The 19,336-nt window shown below is 40.0% G+C and overlaps 1 protein-coding gene across 7 annotated transcripts in view; it reads right to left on the reverse strand.

Annotated features, from left to right (window-relative positions):
• KLF8 (KLF transcription factor 8) overlaps positions 1–19,336 on the reverse strand; it is a 267,384-nt gene that overhangs the window by 54,648 nt on the left and 193,400 nt on the right. Inside the window, exons 1-2 of one of the 7 annotated variants that reach the window (XM_077145462.1) lie at positions 13,284–13,850; positions 11,941–12,126 (exon numbers count right to left, since the gene is read on the reverse strand). The exons of 5 other annotated variants lie outside the window; for them this stretch is intronic. The gene's annotated coding sequence lies outside the window, so the exon portion shown is untranslated. Of the gene's footprint in view, positions 1–11,940; positions 12,127–13,283; positions 13,851–19,336 lie in introns of those variants that run through there. One more of the 7 variants, XM_077145464.1, reaches the window with a different exon arrangement.

The following is a 19,336-nucleotide window of genomic DNA, read 5'->3' on the forward strand; positions in this document are numbered from 1 at the left end:
CCTTAGAAAAGTAAATATCAAGTTGCCTGACAATATCACTACTTGGTATATAGATAGAAAAGCTGAAGGCAGTGACATAAACAGACATTTGCTATGAACAGACATTTTCTATGAACACCAATGTTCATAGCAGCATTATTCACAGTTGCCAAAAGATGGCAGTTCATTAGTGGGTCTATAAGTAATATTGCCATATTGAATGTGAACATGATTGAAAGGGGTTGTATTGAGCCAGGCATCCCACCAACTAACACTACAAATATAAATAAGTTCTTGAATGAACTACTCCAAAGGTATGAATCTTGTACACAGAGAAAATAATATCAGGGTATAGGGGGAAAATTACTATTGCATGCTATGGGGGGAGGACAAGAGTTAATGGAAGGTTTGTATTTTCCATTTGGTAAGGGTGTGTTTATTGGTTATTTTGGGGGGGAGAAATGAAAATTGTTTAAAATTGAGAGTGTGATGACTATTCAACTAAGTGAGGATAATATGAGACATGGACTGTTGACTTTGGACATTAATACATCATGCCCAATGGATGGAGGTGGCTGAAGGATAGTGACTGAGAAGTAGAATGGCAAACTGTGGTGCATTCATATGATCAAACATTGTGCTGCTGCAGAATGGAACGAAGTTGGTGAAGTATGCAATGAAGTGAATGAACCTGGGGGATGTGAATTAAGCCATAAAAAAGAGCAATTATTAATTATTGTATAGTCGAATTTAGAAAATAATTATAAGAAAATTGGGGCCTAGATTGTAAGCTTTTGTATCAGTCTCATTTGTTCCAGAGCTGTACTTGTTATTTCTAGATTTTCAGAGGCTGGGTAATATATGTATAAACGGTATTTTCTTGGAACACTGACTACCTGTTTGACACCTAAGAATCAGAATAGGAGTGTTGCAGGCCTGAAAGTCAGCATTACCACAATGCAACAACTGTTAAAGAAATTGAAAAAGAGATCAGGCTTTAAATAGTGATAAGAATGAAGCTAATCTGGTCAGGACTAAGATAAATCAGAACATGGGAGTAAAGGGGACACTGTCTATTTTATAACTTCATCTATCCAATGAGAACAATGGAAGAGAGGCTTATTTTGTCCAAAATCTAAAATTTCTGTAGCACATAATCTAACTCAACCTGTCTGGATAGATCATTTAAGCAATCCAAACACAGGGAACCCAGAATGAGAATGCGGGCTTCTAATTCTGTATAGTTTAATGTAATGCTCAAATACAACCCAGAGCATGCCGAGCATTTAATCAAAGAGTATTGGCAAAGTCCCTTGAGGAATGGGAGAAAAAATATGGAACTATTAAACTTCATCACCAGGGAAATCCCTGATACTGTCTCAAACATCAGGAACTCTCAAGTCAATAGTCCCTGATGTTTGGGGTTTGCTCTTGTGAAGCTTATTTATATAGCAGAGAAGGTAAACCTACCTATAGTTATACCTAAGAGTTATTTCAAGAGGACCTCTTATTGCTCTGATGTGGCCTCTCTTTCTCCAAGCCCAACTCTGCAAGGAAAATCTCCACTCCCTCTCATGTGGGACATGAATCCAGGGATGACAGCTTGCCTGGCAATGTAGAATATGATTCCCAGGGATAAGCTTGGCCCTGGCATCATGGGACTGACAATGCCTTCCTGATCAAAAGGGTGAAAAGAACTAAAACAAAATAAGGTGTCTCAGATGGCTTCCCCCATTGTGCAAATGTGAAATTTAATATATATTTTACAGTCTCTGGGGGGGAAAGTTATCAGTGGCCAAGAGGTATCAAATAGAGTAGAGAGGCTATATTGGAGGCTACTCTTACTTAAGCTTCAGCTAAATATTGCTATTTACCATGGTGTTCTAGTTTGCAAGCTGCAAGAATGCAATGTACCAGAAATGGAACAGCTTTTAAAAAGTGGAATTTAGTAAGTTGCAAGTTTACAGTTCTAAGACTGTGAAAATGTCCAAGTTAAAGCAAGCCTATAGAAATGTCCAATCTAAGGCATCCAAGGATAGGTACCTTGGTTCAAGAAGGCCCATGATGTTCAGGGTTTCCCTCTCAAATGGAAAGACACTTGGCCAGCATGGCAATGTCTACTAGTTTTCTCTTCAGGCTTCCTGTTTTGTGAAGCTCCCCAGGGGGCATTTTTCTTCTTTATCTCCAAAGGTCCCTGGCTGTGTGGGCTCTTGTGGCTTTTGCCAAAATGATTCCTTCCTAAAGGGCTCCAGTAAACAACCCCACCTTGAATGGGTTGGAGACACATCTCCAGGGAATCAATCTAATCAAAAGTTACCACCCACAATTGGGCGGGTCACATCTCCATGGGAACAATCAAAAAGCTTCCACCCAGCAATAGTAAATGAGGATTAAAGGACATGGGGTACACAAGAGATTCAAACCAGCACATTTCACTCTTTGGACCTCCAAAAGACATGTTCTTTCTAAATGAAAAATACATTCATGCCATAACAATATCAGAAAGCCTTAAACCATCTCAGTAACAATACAAATGCAATACAAGGTCAGAAACAGTACAAAATCTCATCAAAGTCAGCTATAGGCATGATATGTCCCTAAGGCAAAATTCTCCTCTGGCTCTGGACCTGTAAAACACAGAGGAAGTTACTTGCTGCCAAGATATAAAATGGGGGGACAGTCATAGGATAAATATTCCCATTTCCACAGGGAGAAATTAGAAGGAACACAGGTGTCACCAGACCCAAGTAGTTTCCAAAACCTGCAGGGCAAACTCCATTAGATTTCAAAGTCTGAGAGTCATTTATCTTTGGGGCTTTAAAAAGCAGCAGTTCCACCCTTTCCAAGGGCCTATGCAGCGGTCCACCTCTCTCTGAATGCAACCTTGGGACATTGGAGAGAGACCACCTTTTTCTCGGCTCTACTCTCTCCAAGCATCTGGGCCTCACTCAGGCTCTCTGCCATCTCAGGGTCACATGTTCAACCCCTCCATGTGGTGGCAGCCACTCTCTCCCTAATACCCAAGAAATGCGCTCCATCCTCTCCAAGGCCTGAGGCAGCACAACTCTTCCACTGCAATGAGGTGAAAGGCCCACCCTCTGCCTTCGGGGCAAACTCATGCTCTGCAAGTACTTAGGAAGGTTCGCTCTCCTGGCCCGAGACTTCTTGACTTCAGAAGCCAGCCTCCATGGTTCTGCCTCTGAAGACTAATTTTACCTTCACTTTGTGCCTTTTCTGGTCTTTTAGTCCAGACTGGCAGTGGTTCCACTTATACAGATCCCACAACACTCTTGTTGGCTTTCCATACAATAAGCAAAGATCATGCTCATCAGACAGAAGGAGTTTTAACAAATCCTTCCTAGATAACTTCATCTCCAATCCTGGCTTTTTCTGAAATGGCTGATTGGTTCCACGTTTGGTTAAATGCTCATATGGGGCACTACTCTCTAGGGTCTCTCTTCTTAGAAGCCAGATTTTTCCAGAACATCAATTTCTGGTTTCTTTTACTCCAGAGTTCATTCCTCAACTTTTCTGTTTCCTGCCGCATTTTGTTGTAACTGCAAGGAGAAACCAGGCTGCACTTTCCACATTTAATCTGGAAATTTTCTGCTAAATATCCAAGTTCATGGCTTTTAAAATCTGCCTTCCAGCTAAAGTCACTTGTCAATTTTCCACATTATGTTTTAAAACAAGGTTCTCCTTTCCAGTTTGAAATAACATGTGCCTCATTTTTCTCTAAGGCCTCATCTTAGGTATCTTTAGAGTCCACATTTCTACCAAGTCTCTTCAAAGCATTCTAGGCCTTCTCTATCAAGCTCTTCACAACTCTTCCAGAATCTTCCCCTTATCTATTTAAAAAACAGTTCCAACATTTTGGCATTTGCAAACCACAGCAGCACCCCATTTCTCCAGTACTGAAATCTGCTCTACTCTGCAAACTGCTGGAATGCAATATACTAGAAACAGAATGATTTTTAAAAAGCCAATTTAATAAGTTGCAAGTTTACCATTCTAAGTCTGTGAAAATGTCCAAATTAAAGCAAGCCTATAGAAATGTCCAATCTAAGGCATTCAGGGAAAGATACCTGGGTACAAGAAGGCCCATGACTTTCAGGGTTTCTCTCTCAAATGGAAAGGCACATGGCCAACATGGTGACATATTAGCTTTCTCTCCCCAGGAGGCATTTTCTTCTTCATCTCCAAAGGTCTCTGGCTGTGTGGGCTCTTGTGGCTCTTTCCAAAACAGTTCCTTCTTAAAGGGCTCCAGTAAGTTACCCCACCTTGAATGGGTGGAGACACATCTCCAGGGAATCAATCTAATCAAAAGTTACTTCCCACAATTTTGTGGGTCACGTCTCCATGGGAACAATCAAAAAGCTCCCACCCAGCAATAGTGAATGAGGATTAAAGGACACGGCTTTTCTGGGGTACACAAGAGATTCAAACCTGTATACATGGTTTGTCAATACCCAACCAAAACCATTCCTGACAACCTAAAGAACACCTAGGGCTCTATCTGAGATTCTATAATGTCTATGCACTATGATTACTTTCCAGAAACCTACAACCTCCAGATGGGTTCCTAGGCCAGATAAATCCTAAAACCCAGAGAGGCCAGCTTCTCCATAATATCAAATAGTTCCACCCCCATCTCAAATTATTGACAGATTTTTCCAACATGAGAAAGTCAGAATGGGCATAGCCCAAATACCTCTAACAATTGGGAGAAAGATCAAAGAAGCAGGTGGAATTATAACAGAGAAGATAGGATTTAACCAATGAGTATGACTGCTGATTCATTATTTCCTTTTAATTTTCAGTGTCTTGGAGCAGCTAGAAAGAAAAACCTAAATTTGTGGAACTGTAACCCATTCCAAACTGTGAAATTTGTTCTATAACTAATTTGTTGGGGTGTGCTCTGAAATTCAGTGCTTTTTTTGCACGTTACTTTTTACAATAAAAAAATAAAACAAACAATGAACGATTGGTCTGTAGAACCCATACTGTGAATCCTAAAGTGAACTATTACATTGGTTTGTTAATGGTGCTGGAATCCAATATACCGAAAATGGAACTGCTTTGAAAAAGGGAATGTATTAAATTGCAAGTTTACAGTTCTAAAGACATACAAATGTCCAAATTAAGGCATCCAAATAATAATAGCTTAACTCCATGGAAAGGCTGATGTCTGTTCCATGGGAAGGCACGTGGCTGGCATCTGCTGGTCCTTGTTCCTGGTTCCATTGTTTCCAACTTCTGATGCCAGTGGTTTCCTCCCTAAGTATCTGGTGGGCTTTCACTTAGCTCCTCCAGGACACAACTCTGGGGTCTGGCTTGCTTAGCATCTCATGGGAAGGCACATGGCAATGTCTCCTGGGTTCCAAATGTCCCTGGCTAGGCATCTGCTGTCTCTATTGGCACTACCAGCATCTCCAAGTGTCTCTGTCAACTCTGAAGCAGCTGTTCTCCAAGCATCTGCATCTGAGGTCTCTCAAAAATGTTTCCCCTTTTAAAGTACTCTAGTAAACTAATCAAGACCCACCTAAATGGGTGGAGTCACATCTCCATTTAGTCAAAAGGCCATACCTACAATTAAGTGTGCCACATCTCCATGGAAACAATCCAATCAAAGTTTCCTACCATAAACTATAGGTCTGGCCACACAAGGTTGGATAAGGTTAAAACGGCTTTTCTGGGATACATACTAGTTTCAAACTGGCACAACTATGGACTATTGTTAATTATATCATTACAATAACATTGTTTCAGCAAGTGTACCAAAGTCACCACAGTAATGCAAAATGTTAATAACAGGGAAAATTGCGAATTTGAGGGGATGTATAGTGGTACTCTGAATTTTCTGCATGACTTTTTTGTAAACCTACATCTTCTCTATTAGTAAAGAAGAAGGAGTTAAAATATTAATCTTTTAGCAACAACTATTCTGTATATTTTATCACCACTTTTTTAAAAATCAAGAAAATGACATTACTTTCACCCCTCCATTCTAATTGAAGATGAAACAACTAGAATATTGATAGCACAGGAACAACACAAGAGGTGATATATGATCATTCCCCAACTAATCTGATATTAAGTATTTGGTTAGCATTGGGAAGACGTCTGAGGAGACATAGTGTCTTTTTTTGCTTTTTACATGGGCAGGCACCGGGAATCGAACCCTGGTCTCTGGCATGGCAGGCGAGAACGCTACCTGCTGAGCCACTGTGGCCCACCCGAGACGTAGTGCTTTGTTTGTGAGTTTCCTTTTCAAGAAAAATGAGAAGTAGAAGAGAAATACAGAAAAAAAAAGTTGAAGAAACTCTAGAGAAATAAAGAACTAATTTCTTAAAATGGAAAAAAGGAAGCTAGATCAAGGAATTTGGATGGTTACATTTGAAAATAAAAAAAGCAGGCCTATGGCAAAGAAGGCTGGCCTGATGATTGTCTTCAAAGGTACATGTTAGATATTCGAAGAAAGCAGAACTGCTACATTAGTTGTGTTCAAGGTAGATCTTTCAGAGGAACTTTCTGATGATGATAGTCTTTATAAAAGACCAACTGAATGGCCATCACTGACACTGTGTGTTGGGGCAAGGGTAAGGTGGAGCTGGCTAAAGATAATATCAACTGGGAGAAAATTAAGTGCTTTGTCTCTGGTCTTTACCCTCTAGCAATTTGCATTCTAAGTCAAATGGAGAAAACTAGCAACCTACTACTGATATTGGCCTAGTACTCACAGTACTAATATTAAAAATTAAAATTGAATTGATTGCCAGCCTTTCAAAAGCAGATTTCATACTTTTCAAATATTTTATTTCTTGCTTTTCTGGAAAAGTTGGGAGACCTTACAATATGGATTGTACACTGGCACAAGAAAAAAATTAGCTGGAGCTGATCAGTGGCTGATCCCTTTAGGCGTGACACACCTCTCATTTTATTGGGCCCATTAGACATTTGAATTTGAGATCCCACATCTAAGTGGTGAGGCAAAACTATGCATAAAACAACAGCAATCAAACACTACAGGGATAGGTACTGCAGTGCTTAATTAAGATTTGAAGCTATAAGGTATAATTAGAAGAGGAGGAGATTAGGAGAATTGGAATAGATAGAAAAAACAAGCCAAAGAAGTTTGTAGTGAGGTGGGCCTTGAAATGGATCAGTCAAGAAGAGACAAAAGAAAAATCCAGACGAGGAAAAGACCATGCAGTCTGCGAAGGCAAGGGTCCCATCTAAATTGTTCACCAATTGTATCTCTAGTATCTAGCATGATGCCTGGAACATTGTAGGCATCCAGAAAATGATTCTGGAATGAAGGAGAATGGCACAATGAAAAATATGTTTTAAGGAATATGTCTTGGTAATAATTCACAAAATAATGAGGGCAGAAAGAATAGCAGTAGAACTAGAAGCTATTGGAATGCAATTGTATTGTGCTAAAAGCTTAAAAAGGGACCACAAACTCAATACCTAGAGGCCCCAGACAGGGTAAGGTCTGCTAGGTTAGGTTGGGAATTTGGTGAACTGAGAATACATGCCCTGTCTAAAAGGGAGAGGGAGGAAGCAGTTCATCAACTCTAGACAACTGGTGCAAAGAGGAAATGCCAGTCCAGTATCTTCTTACTATTTAAGAAAAACTGGAATTCTAGATTTTTTTTGTTGAAATCTGATTTTGAAATGTTGGTAATCACCCAATTTTTAAAAGTGTGGGATTAAGAAAATCGACATATGTGCAGGGTTTTATTATCGTTACTACAAAAAACACTGCAAAAGTTTGGAAATATCTTAAACATCAATCAATTTAAGACTGCTTAAATAAAGTTTGGTGCATCCATACAGTGAAAAACTATGCAGTCACACAAAAGAATGAGGTAGCTCATTATGTACAAGTATGGAAACATTTCCAAAGTATATTTTTAAGTGAACAAAGCCGAGTATAGAAAAATACGTACATGTGTTACCATCTGTGTATAAGAGGAAGGGGAAGAAAAACCTATACATATACACACATACTCACACACACACACACACACACACACACACACACACACACACTCACATGCTCATTTCCTTGATTCCTTGATATGCATAAAATATATCCCTAGAAAGATTCCTAATAAACAGATAATTTCAGTTGTTTAAAGCGAAACAAAATGGGTGGCTAGGAAATAAGGATAGAAGACTGTATATCCTTCTGTATATTTTGAATTCTGAGTCATTGCAATGCAATATCAACTTAAAGTAAATTCGTAATGACAGTTTTAAAATTTTAGGGCACATAAAACACATGTAGGTTGTATTTGCTTTGTAGGGCAAATGTGTGCACCTCTGGCCTAAATTAAAGTGGTTAACAGTTAGAATAAAAAGAAAGGGACTGATGCCAGAAATAAAGGGAAAAAAACACAACAGCCTTCCACAATTGATTAGATGAGTAAACTGAGGAGATGCCAGAATTTTGAGACCAGGGTAGGAAACCACAACAACTGTATTTTTCTACTGCTTACTACACTCTGATGCATTTTTCTAAATACTTTACAAAACCAACTCATTTAATTCCTCACTACAAATCTGGGAGATAGTTTCTACTATTAACCCCAATTCACAGATGAGAAAACTCAAGTGCAGAATTTAAATAACTTCACCAAGGTTACAATGACAATAAATTGCAGAACCAGGGAACTGAAAAGGAGAAGGCTTGAAAAAAGAGTGGGGAAGAGCCTGGAGGTGATGGATTCAATTTTGGAAATTTAGAGTTTGAGATTACAACAGAATGTCAACGTGCTACTGATTTTAAATACCTGGATTGGGCTCCAAAGTTATAATGCAGTGCTGTAATTAAGGTGTCAAACAATTGCAGGGTTTGGTTTGCTCAGACTGTATTTATTTTGCTAAATACACAATAACATCTTTTAATATATTATACAGAGCATTCAACATGTTACAGACATTTAAATCAAACTTCCTGTCCCGCTAATTTAACTCTTCCTCTTCAAATATACAAGCAATATTTAATAAAATGAATCACCCAAAACAACAAAAATGATGATAATCTCTACTAACTGAATACTTATTAAGAATCAGGCACTGGGGTCCAATGCTTTCTTTATATTATTTATAATAACAAATTACCAGATCATGTTAGAGATGAAGAAACTGAGACTTGATGATAAAGTTGAGTTAGGAATAATAGATCAGAAACCCAACTTCTACGTATAAAATTCAAATCTAGAATCAGAAAGTAAATCAAACCTGGTTTCACATTGTCTTTAGGTAAACAAATGAGGCCAATACTATCATGTTATTAATTCACTCATTCACACTCTACTTAGTAATGACTTGGGAAATACACTGGATGATTATCTAGTTCAATCATCCCAATGAAGTTTTTTTATTCACAAAACATAACATTTTGGAGCAAGATCATAGAGAATTATCTACAAAATACATGCAAAGTATTTACATAGGAAAGGCAATTCGGTAAGTATTTTGAAAATGCAATGATAGTACATGTCCTCAAGCAGCTTTTGGTCTAAAAAGGGGATAGGGACTTAGATATGTACACAAATGACTATAATACAGGGCAGGGAATATACCGGTAAAGTCCTATGGAAACTCAAAAGAGTTTATTTCTAGATGGTAAAATCAGGGAAAGTTTTATAGAAATGGCATTTGAGTTGGGAATAAAGATAGAAGAAATGTTATAAACATTGTTTTAAGGAAAATCATGAGAACGAGTACATTGCAAAGCAGTTCTTTAGGTATCAACTGAGCAGCACAGACAGTGATATATAATTCCTATTTCTAAGGAATAGCTGAGAAGGTAACAAAGTCTTGATGTGAGTGTCAGGGACCTAAGTAGGACATGAAGATTGGTGTTTGGAGGGGGGAAAGAAGTCATTTAAGATAGAAGGAATAAACATGAGTTTTAAAAATTTTTCCCAGGATCTGACATATAGTATCCCAACACATGTCTGCTAAATGAATTATATATCAAAGGAAATCTCTTCATTCAAATATTTAAGTGAGGTCACGAAATACAACTAAAGAAAGGCAAGTGTCAAATGTGTCAAACAGCAATACCCCTAAAAGAATTAGAAAGAATGAATGGTTGATTCCATACCACTATGACTGCCACCACACATACTTAATCTGGAGAGATGAAAGATGACTAGATTAAGCTCCCTGGCTTGGATATTAGCATTCAATTACCTGATCCAAGAAAGGCCCCGTCTCAAAAATGCATACATTAGAATGAAAAGGGTGAGAATGGGGAAGTATAGGTTCTGATTTATGCTTTTTTCCAATTCTCAATTTTCATTCCCATGTAACCTGAAAGCCTAAACAGGAGAGAACCATAACTCCCCAGGGCTCTGAAAGTAGAGCTATTAATCAGATTTGTCTTGGGGATGAACTAGATGCATCTATCACTTTAACTTTTGGGTTCATACTTCTGGCCTACCTGTGTTTCCTACCTCTCTAACCTGAAGACACTGCTCTAAGCCAACAGTCTATGCCTCTGTTAACCAAAGGTTAATGACTCTCATATATAAGAGTTCCCCCAAAACTCTGAAGAATGGGATGAGCTCATCTCTGAGTCACTGCCTTTTGTCCAAAATTGTATCATTCTGATTAAGTTGCCCAAAAGAATGAGGGGAAAGAAAGGGTAGTGTCCCTTTCTCTCAGAGGTGATAAGTCCAGTGGGAACAATTTCAAATCAGAAGCTAATAAAACCTATGTTCTAGCCTCAGTCCTTGGGCAAGTTAATTCAATCTCCCAAGGTCTCCATCCACCCCACCTGTAAGGTGTTTTAAAGACCGCAAAGCACTAATTCCTTCAGTAGTACACCATAAAAAAGAATCCCAAATTGGTTAGGAAAGGGAAGTGAAACTAAGATACAATGAGGGGCAGCCTTTGTCACATGTACATTGGTATTTAATCTATCTAAATATCCTTTGAGACAGGTTTATTAATTGGCATCCCATAGAGGAGAAAAGCAATGCCCAGGTAATAAGTGGTAATATTAGTGTTTCAAAGAGATGTTATTTCAAACTATCAGTCTTCCTACATTATTTTCAAATCCAAACTAAGGGAGTATTTTCTTTACCCAGTTCTTATTCCATTGGGTGACATCAGCCAGGTGCTTAATAATGCTTTTCTTCACAATGAAGTTAACATCAAAGGAAACAAGTTGTGAGCTCAAAGGCATCATTCTTTTGACCACCAGTTTGGATATGACTTCTTTTTTCACCAATTCTCACAGTTTAAAAAAAAAAAAAGGCCCACAAAAAAAGCTTCTCCAGGAGGCTGGCAAAGTACATTCGCTCCAGCCTTGGCCAGCTCTTAAAGGGCCAGGGCAGGGCAGGGCCTAGGCCGAAGCTTCCAGGTCCAACCAAGCCCTGCCCCTCCTTAAAGATTAGGCACTCCCTAAAGCATCTCGTCCCTGTGGCTGCCTCACAGGCCAGGCCCTCCTGGTTCCCAATAGCGTTGGTTTGCACTTTAATCCCTTGTCCTCTCCTCCCTCTTTTTAGGAGCATCTCTGGGTCCCTGCTGCTACTTAGGGATAACCTGGGAGTTTTGGTTTTCTGAATCCTGTTCTCTCTGACCGCAATTTTGGCTCTGTGGGGTTAATTCAAAGACAAACGATACCTCTAAAGGAGGACTGGGAGCGTTGAGCCAGGGCGATTAAATTAGCCAAATCTATTCTTGCCCCCTCTTCACTTCTCCCAAGCCGCTCCCCAAAGTGCCCTTATTCTTCCTTTTCCCCTCTTGCCCAACTCTTCAACAAAGTCATTGTCCCTTGAGTTTCACTTGATTCCACCTGTTTTTTTTTTTTTTAACCTTTCCCGCTCCCCTCTACTGCTAAAACCCCAAAGAGGCCTTGTGGGGCCAGGGAAGGGGAAATGGGATCTGTACCAAAGAGACACTGGGTGGGTGAGCTCTAATCCCCGAGCCACTTACCGCCCTTGTCACTAGCAGGGGACTCCTGAAGTGTTCGGAGTTCATGCCATTCTCGGGGAGGCTCACACTCCTTAGCTGGTCATGAGACAGCTGTTCTCCTCACACCCGCCCCTGTCTGACAGCCTGTCAGGCAACAAGCTCTTTTCTTCTCTCTCCAGCCCGCGCCACCTCTCCTTTTTCTCCTGGCTGGAAAATGGGTAGGGGATCGAGAACCAAGGGGGTCGATTCAGACCCAGCGGGGCACCATAAGAAGAAGGGAAACAAAGCTCTCAAGCACCGAACCCCAAATCGGGGGGCCCACAGAGCAGACTTCCTAAAAACCCTAAAAACTCCCACTGCCGCCGATGCCGCTCTTTTCGTCAGCTAAAAATAAAGTGGGTTCGCTGGGCCGGAGTGGCCAAGACTGAGAGCGCCTCTGTCTCCCTTTTACCTCCAATTCAGTTCTGGCCAATCCAGAAGGGGTGGCCTCAGATGGGGGCTTAAAAAAAAATCTAGTCCCCCAAGCACTATTTGAATTACAAAAACCAATCGATCTAGACCCCAAAGCACTACTTGAACGCAAAGTTGGGTCGGAGAAAGAATCCTTCAAGACAAGAATCCATCAGGAGATACCATAAAGGGATCCCGTCACCACCGCCGCCGCCACCGCCGCCGCCACTGCTCATCCCCGGGCCTTTCTAAAAAGAAAGGGAGGGGGAAATGCTGCCGATTGGCAGAAACATATAGCAATGTCCCAGCCCAGGGCAGGGGGTTCAGCAAAAACTGCCGCAGTTCGTGCGGATCCTCTGAAACGGAGTGTGTTGGAGGAACCCAGCTGTTCCACTAGGGACACCGCACTCCTCTTCGCCGCCCCCATGCAGATCAGAAACTTAAAGTGCTCACTGGGCAACCTGAGCGGGTGGGGTGACTCCGTCTCTCTCAGGCCAGACTCGACCAAGTGAGGTATGAATATTCAAGACTCCACCTAGGATGGAGCTCCTTAAAAGGGACGGGCGGCCGCTAAGGGAAAGTGCAAAGCGGGGAGGAGGTGGAGAAGGGTGGGACTGAACTGGAGGAGGGCGTGGGGTGGGGTGGGGTGGGGCGGGGCCCTGGGCAATGAGAGATGGCCGTCTCCCTCCCTTCATCTCCAGTAGCCGCAGGTACAATTCGAATCAATTTCAGTTCCTTATACATCCAAGAAAAGGCTTGCAAGTGCACTGCTTGGTCACCTATCCATACACTGAGGTTAAGCTAACTCATCAGGGGAAGATGAAAAAAGGGATGCGTGGAGTGGGGGTGGGGACTGTCTAGAAAGAAAGAGGTAAAGGAAAGCAAGAAAGCTGGCAACTGGAAGCAATATTTACCGTCCTAGATCTCCATGGTAACAGTATGACACCAGTAAGGATAATGAGGTCACAGTGTCTTCTTAGGGAGAAGACTAAAAAGAAAAAGGGAATGGAGCTGGGGGCATTTTCTAGCAAGAGATAAGGGAAGAAGGTGAGGGTGAAGGGAGGGGGTGGAGAAGGAGGAGAAATTGAGGAAGGAATTGCAAATACCAGGTGGCCCAGCACAGAGACTTAAGGAAGGCTCTCTCAGTCTCCAGGATACCAGACCTTTATGACTATAGCTCTCAACACCATGAGACCCTTTGTCATTCAGGCGCTGGGGAAGATTCCTGCAGAACAGAAGCCATACGATAACTACCATATTTCCATGATTTCTTTTGTCTTTGCCTGAAAGTCCCTTTCTAGCTCATTTGAATTTTGGGATGCCAGGAAGTCACAAGTAACCAAAGTGCCTTCTCAGGGGCTACCCTACCAAAATTCTTTTCAAGAGGAGAGAGAGACAACAAACAAAGTAATGTAAGGGATGGACCAGAGAGACAGGAGAAATAAGAGCTCAAGAGTATTCTGTGCCTAATAGGAGCAAGTCACTGGGCCAGGTGCTTTTAAATTCATCATTTCTCATTTATTGTTGGGAGATAAATATTATTATACTCTCTGCACCCCTTTTTAAAAATAAGGAAACAGAGGCTCAGAGTGCAGTACCTCCCAACACATACGTCCACTTGCTTAATTGATATTTCTGCCTAAATGTCTTCTAAGCACCTCATCATCCCTCCTTTCCACAAAACACTATTCTTCCTCCTTTAGTTCACCAATTACCTGAATAGAGTTCTGTGGCAACCCAGGGGTTAGGTTCCTCTCCCTTGGTGAAGCATATATAGCAGCCTGTGTGCCAGTCATTAAAACTTCCCTTCCCTAATCACCATTGGTAACCAGGTAACCAACTCTCCCCCAGGACTCTGCTGAAACTACCTTGTAACCACATCTCCAGAGAGTCTGTTGAAACTTATAAGCTTCCCCCTTGGCATTCCTCCCTCTCTAGTTTACACAGACTGTTGACTTTAATTTTCCAATGGTAAGAATTTTCTCCTGTTAGTAAGTCCCTGCATTAGTTTGTTAAATGTTTCTGGAATGTAATATACCAGAAATGGAATGGCTTTTATAAAAGGGAATTTATTAAGTTGCAAGTTTACAGTTCTACGCCTATAAAAATGTCAAACTAAGGTATCAATGAAAAGATACCTTAATTCAAGGAAGGCTGATGGGTCTGGAACACCCCTATCAGCTGGGAAGTCATGTGGCTGGCGTCTACTGGTCCCTTGCTCCTGGGCTTTGTTGCTTTCAGCTTCTGTTCCTATGAGGGTTCCTCACTTTGTTTCTCTGGGGCTGGCTTTCATCTCATGGCTTCCCTTGGCTTTCTCCAGGTTCTGGCTTGCCTAACATCTCATGACGACATATGCTGGGCTCCAAGCATCTTCAAGCATTTGTTTCTCTGTGCTCTGAAGCAACTGTTCTCCAAATGTCTACATCTGCTCAGTCAGCTTTGAGGTTTCTTCAAAATGTTTCCCTTTTTAAAGGATTCCAATGAACTAATCAAGCCCCACCCTGAATGGACAGAGTCACATCTCCATCTAATAAAAAGGCCACACCCATAACTGGGCATGACACATCTTCATGGAGATAATCTAATCAAAAGGTTCTGGCCTACAGTATTGAATCAGGATTAAAAGAAACGGCTGTTTCCACAAGACTGAATCAGGATTAAAACATGGCTTTTCTTGGGTACATAATACCTTCAAACTAGCACAGTCCCTAATTTAAAAAAACTCATGGGTAATCTTCCGCCTGGCATGTTCTTTGGTCTTGGGGTTGTACTTCGCTGGAACAGGTACTATGTACCCCAACATACAAGGCAGGACCCTAGGAGTCATCCTTTAACTTACTGTGATCTGGCTCCTGCCTATCTCTCAAGCTGCAGAGCTTTTCCTACTCTTCTGGTCCTTACCTGGATTGCAAATCCCTGATAATGGCAGGCTATTTCTAATATCTAGACCTTAACTCACTTTTTTTTCTCTGTATGAAATGACCTAAACATTCCATCCCTCTTGAAAGGACTGGCTCAAGTTCATCTCCTTTCCTTACCAAATCCTTCCAGAACTGACCATTACTTCCTCTGTGCACTTCTCCAAACTAAGGGCACATATCTGTTGCTGTAATTGCCTCCCTCTACTAGACTATAAAGTCCCTAGGGGTAGTCTTATCATTCCTGTACTCTGAGTGACAGGTATTATTATTATTATTGTAATTATTAACAGTTATTGAGCATTTACTATGTGCCAGACTCTGCACTAAGCCTCTTGTATATACTAACTCTTTGAATCCTTTTGATGACCCTATAGGTAGGTCATTATTTTACTAATGAGGAAACTGAGGGGCAGAGATTAAATAACATGCTTATGTATTTGTTGAAGAATGTCCCTGTAGTAGGAGTTCTATAAAGAACTCTCTACCTCACTATGCCATATTTCTCCTGCCTGACTTACAAGGTAAAATGTATTGACATGGAACCATAAAAATAAGTGTATGCTCCTCAACAAATTCTCCCAAACCCCCAAAATCACAGTATCTCTTTTAGCCTTAGTTTCTCAATGTATAAAATTTGGAAAGTATTACTCAATATAGGATTCCTATCACTCCAACCAAGGTTATTTTCGACAACACTGTAAAGTTTTCTTGTAGATTCAAGTGTATGAATAGATGTTTAAGTGTTTATATCAAGAATGAATGCATTTTTGTGATGTGCAGGTGAAGATGAGTAAATCTCTGAAGTAAAATTTGGAAAACAGTAGCCACTAGAATTCCATGTCTAGGGTAGTTTTGTCTTAAGATCATTATGAGTCCCTTGTTCAATCTGGAAAAGCTTCTTGAGAAGACTTATGCACTTATGGAAAGCAAAATGGATTACATTCTTATTAAAATTTTTCTTGTTAATTTATTTTAAGCCCTAGTGTTTTGTTTGTTGACTTTTATTTGTCTGTTCTTTAGTAATACTGCCTCAACTTTATATGGGGGGAAAACTGAGATCTCAAATCACAAATTAAGTTCTTGAATATTTTGAAGTAAACTATTGAAACTTGGGTAAACAAAGTCAAGATTCTTCCTTGTTCATTCTTCCATTCAGTTAGTCAATAAAATGTATTGAGCACTTGTGCTATATCAAGAACCATTTTATAGTTCAGTGGTAGAATTCTTGCCTGCCATGCAGGAGACCTGGGTTCAATTCCCAACCCATGCACTTCCCCCCCACAAAAAAAACAAAAAAGCAAACAAAAATTCAACAAATGGTGTTGCAATAACGGGATACTCACATGGGAAAAGAATGAAATTTGACACCTCCCCACACCAATACAGCATACAAAAAAAAAAAAAAAGAACCATACTATATTCTTGAAGAAGACTGAATAACTATATAGCTTTTACAATGTGATCATGTGATTGTGAAAACCCAGTGGCTGATGCTCCTTTTATCCAGGTATGGGCAGATGAGTAAAAAAAATAAGGAAAAATAAATAGATAAATAATAGGGGGGGATAAAAAAATTGGGTAGATTTGAATACTAGTGGTCAATGAGAGGGAGGGGTGAGGGGTATGGAACGTATGAGGTTTTTTTTTTTATTTTTCTGGAGTGATGCAAATGTTCAAAAATGATCATGATGATGAATATACAACTACGTGATGATATTATTAGCCACTGATTGCATATTTTGGATGGACTGTATGTGTGTGAAGAATTTTCAATAAAAATATATATAAAAAAAGCACAACAAACCTTCATCTTCCAGACAACCCAAATTCATGCCAGAGAACTGACAGTGTTGGCTTTACACAAGAATTTTTACATGCTAGTAATGATACTGATCGGACCATGTTAAGAAATGATACTGGATTCACCAATTACTAGCTGTATGACCTTGATCAAATTACTTAACTTCTCTGGGCCTTGATTTCCTCATTTTTAAAATGGGGCCAATAGTGCATACCTCATAGGATAGAACCCAGTTCTACCAATCTGGGTTCTGGGTGTATTCAAGAAACCTGCTCATTAGAGAACAGAGACATACATCCTGTTCTCCTGTTATTGTTATACAGGTGTTAGAAACCAGCAGTTGATCCATAGGAAGTCCTTTTGGCTGACCTTCAGAGCAAGGAATGCTGCTTACTGTTAATTTTTTAAAATTTTCCAGTTTTATAAATGCGGCTAATAGTAATGGCCACCATATCTACTCCCCTGTTAAGTACTTTACATACATTATCCTATTTACTCCTCACTATAACATTGAAACTCGGACTCTACCCTGAGTTAGGACTGGTGATCTCAGGAAGGCCAAGTGATAAGTGAAGAAAAAGGTGGCTCTAAAGGACACAACTGGAGTGAATAAGCACATAAATAATAATAATAATAATAATAATGATATCGCTAACATTAATGGAGCACCATGCTAAGCAAAAGACTGAATTTATTTAATCCATACAACCACACACACAGTCATTATCTTACCTCTACTGCCTCCCAGTGTTCAGAGTCAGTCTCAGCTTTTAACCAATTTTGAATTGGGTGGATGGGAACGAGGGCAACATGAGTGGGACAAAGAGAGAGAAATACTGGGGAAGGGCTGGAGGTCAGCAGGCATCTCCAACACTGGTCTTTATTTGAATATTTCTGGTCTAATGAATGATAAGCTAAGAATCATCTTTTTTCATTTATGAAAGTTATTTTTAGTATGGGGGGACAAAGTCTGGTGGCTTTAGCAATGACCCATTCCCAATTGCTAATACCTAGGGTTTAAAGCCCCTCAACTTCAATTATCTGTCAATTCAACTGGCAGACTGACTCTTTCTGCTGGAAAAACTGTAACAACTGGCCACTAATCATCTGTGTTTAATGATTATTGCATTCCTTACAGAGGCCTCTGAACAGCTTTAAGTTCCTTTCATGACCTATCCACAGACAGAGCCAAAGTATTTGTCCAAGGTATCACATTCCCAAAGGGCACTGAATTTAGACTTTTGCCCTTATTGCCAAATGACAACACTGAAAGAACATTTTCATCATATGAATTCAAACATGGGACCCATTACTGTACCACACCTCCTGTAGCACATCATGAATTTTTATACTTATATAAAAGAATATTTTTATTATCTTGTGAATAGCATTTGTATTATGTGCCTGTTAAAAATGTCATTTTGTTTAATGTGAGAATTTAAAATATGCCACAATTTTGGGGACTTTTTAATAATGTTTCATTTAAAATAAAATATCCTGAGAATCTCAACAAAAAGAAGCAGCTCACATTCCTCTGACCACTGAGAGGTCCTGGCCCCATGAAGTTACTCCCTTCCCTAAACTGCCTCTAGTTTCTTTAGCCCCTATCTTGACTCTTTCAGGTGATAGCCTAACCTAATCCTCACAAGCACTTTTATGGCTCTGAAAACAAGGATGGACAGATTCTGAAAAGGAGATCTGTACCCCCTGGGAACTAGGGTAAAATAAAGAGTTAAATTTTTCATTGGCCTTCCAAACTTCCTCATTATTTATGCCTGATAACTGAAGCAAAATAACCATTATGCATATCAGTAAACATGTTAGCTTAACTTTTACATTCCAAATTTGAATTGATTATATCACCAAAACAGCATGGGTCCTCTTTATCTTCATAGTATATTTCTCAGACAGAATGTTGATCTGCCCATAATAAGAGGGAGGCATGATTGGTTTTAAGAGGAGACACTGATGTTATGTTTACCAGTTTTGTGTATAAGAAACAGCCAACTTAATTATGAATTTCCACCACAGAGCATATTTCAAACTAGCAAAAGGACTGTTTCTTTTTTTTTTCGAAGAGAGAAAGAGTTTATTACTAGGCGAATAGTGGGACAGCAGATGGCCTAGCAGTCCAAAATCTGTCTCCCTGAGTTTAGGCAGCTAAAGGTTTTTAAGGATTTTAGCAAGGGGAGGTGAGGTCATTTCAAATAGCAAGTTCAAAGCAGAAAAGGAGACAGCGTTACCA

This window comes from Tamandua tetradactyla, chromosome X, assembly GCF_023851605.1.
Source record: "Tamandua tetradactyla isolate mTamTet1 chromosome X, mTamTet1.pri, whole genome shotgun sequence".
Classification (NCBI taxonomy): domain Eukaryota; kingdom Metazoa; phylum Chordata; class Mammalia; order Pilosa; family Myrmecophagidae; genus Tamandua; species Tamandua tetradactyla.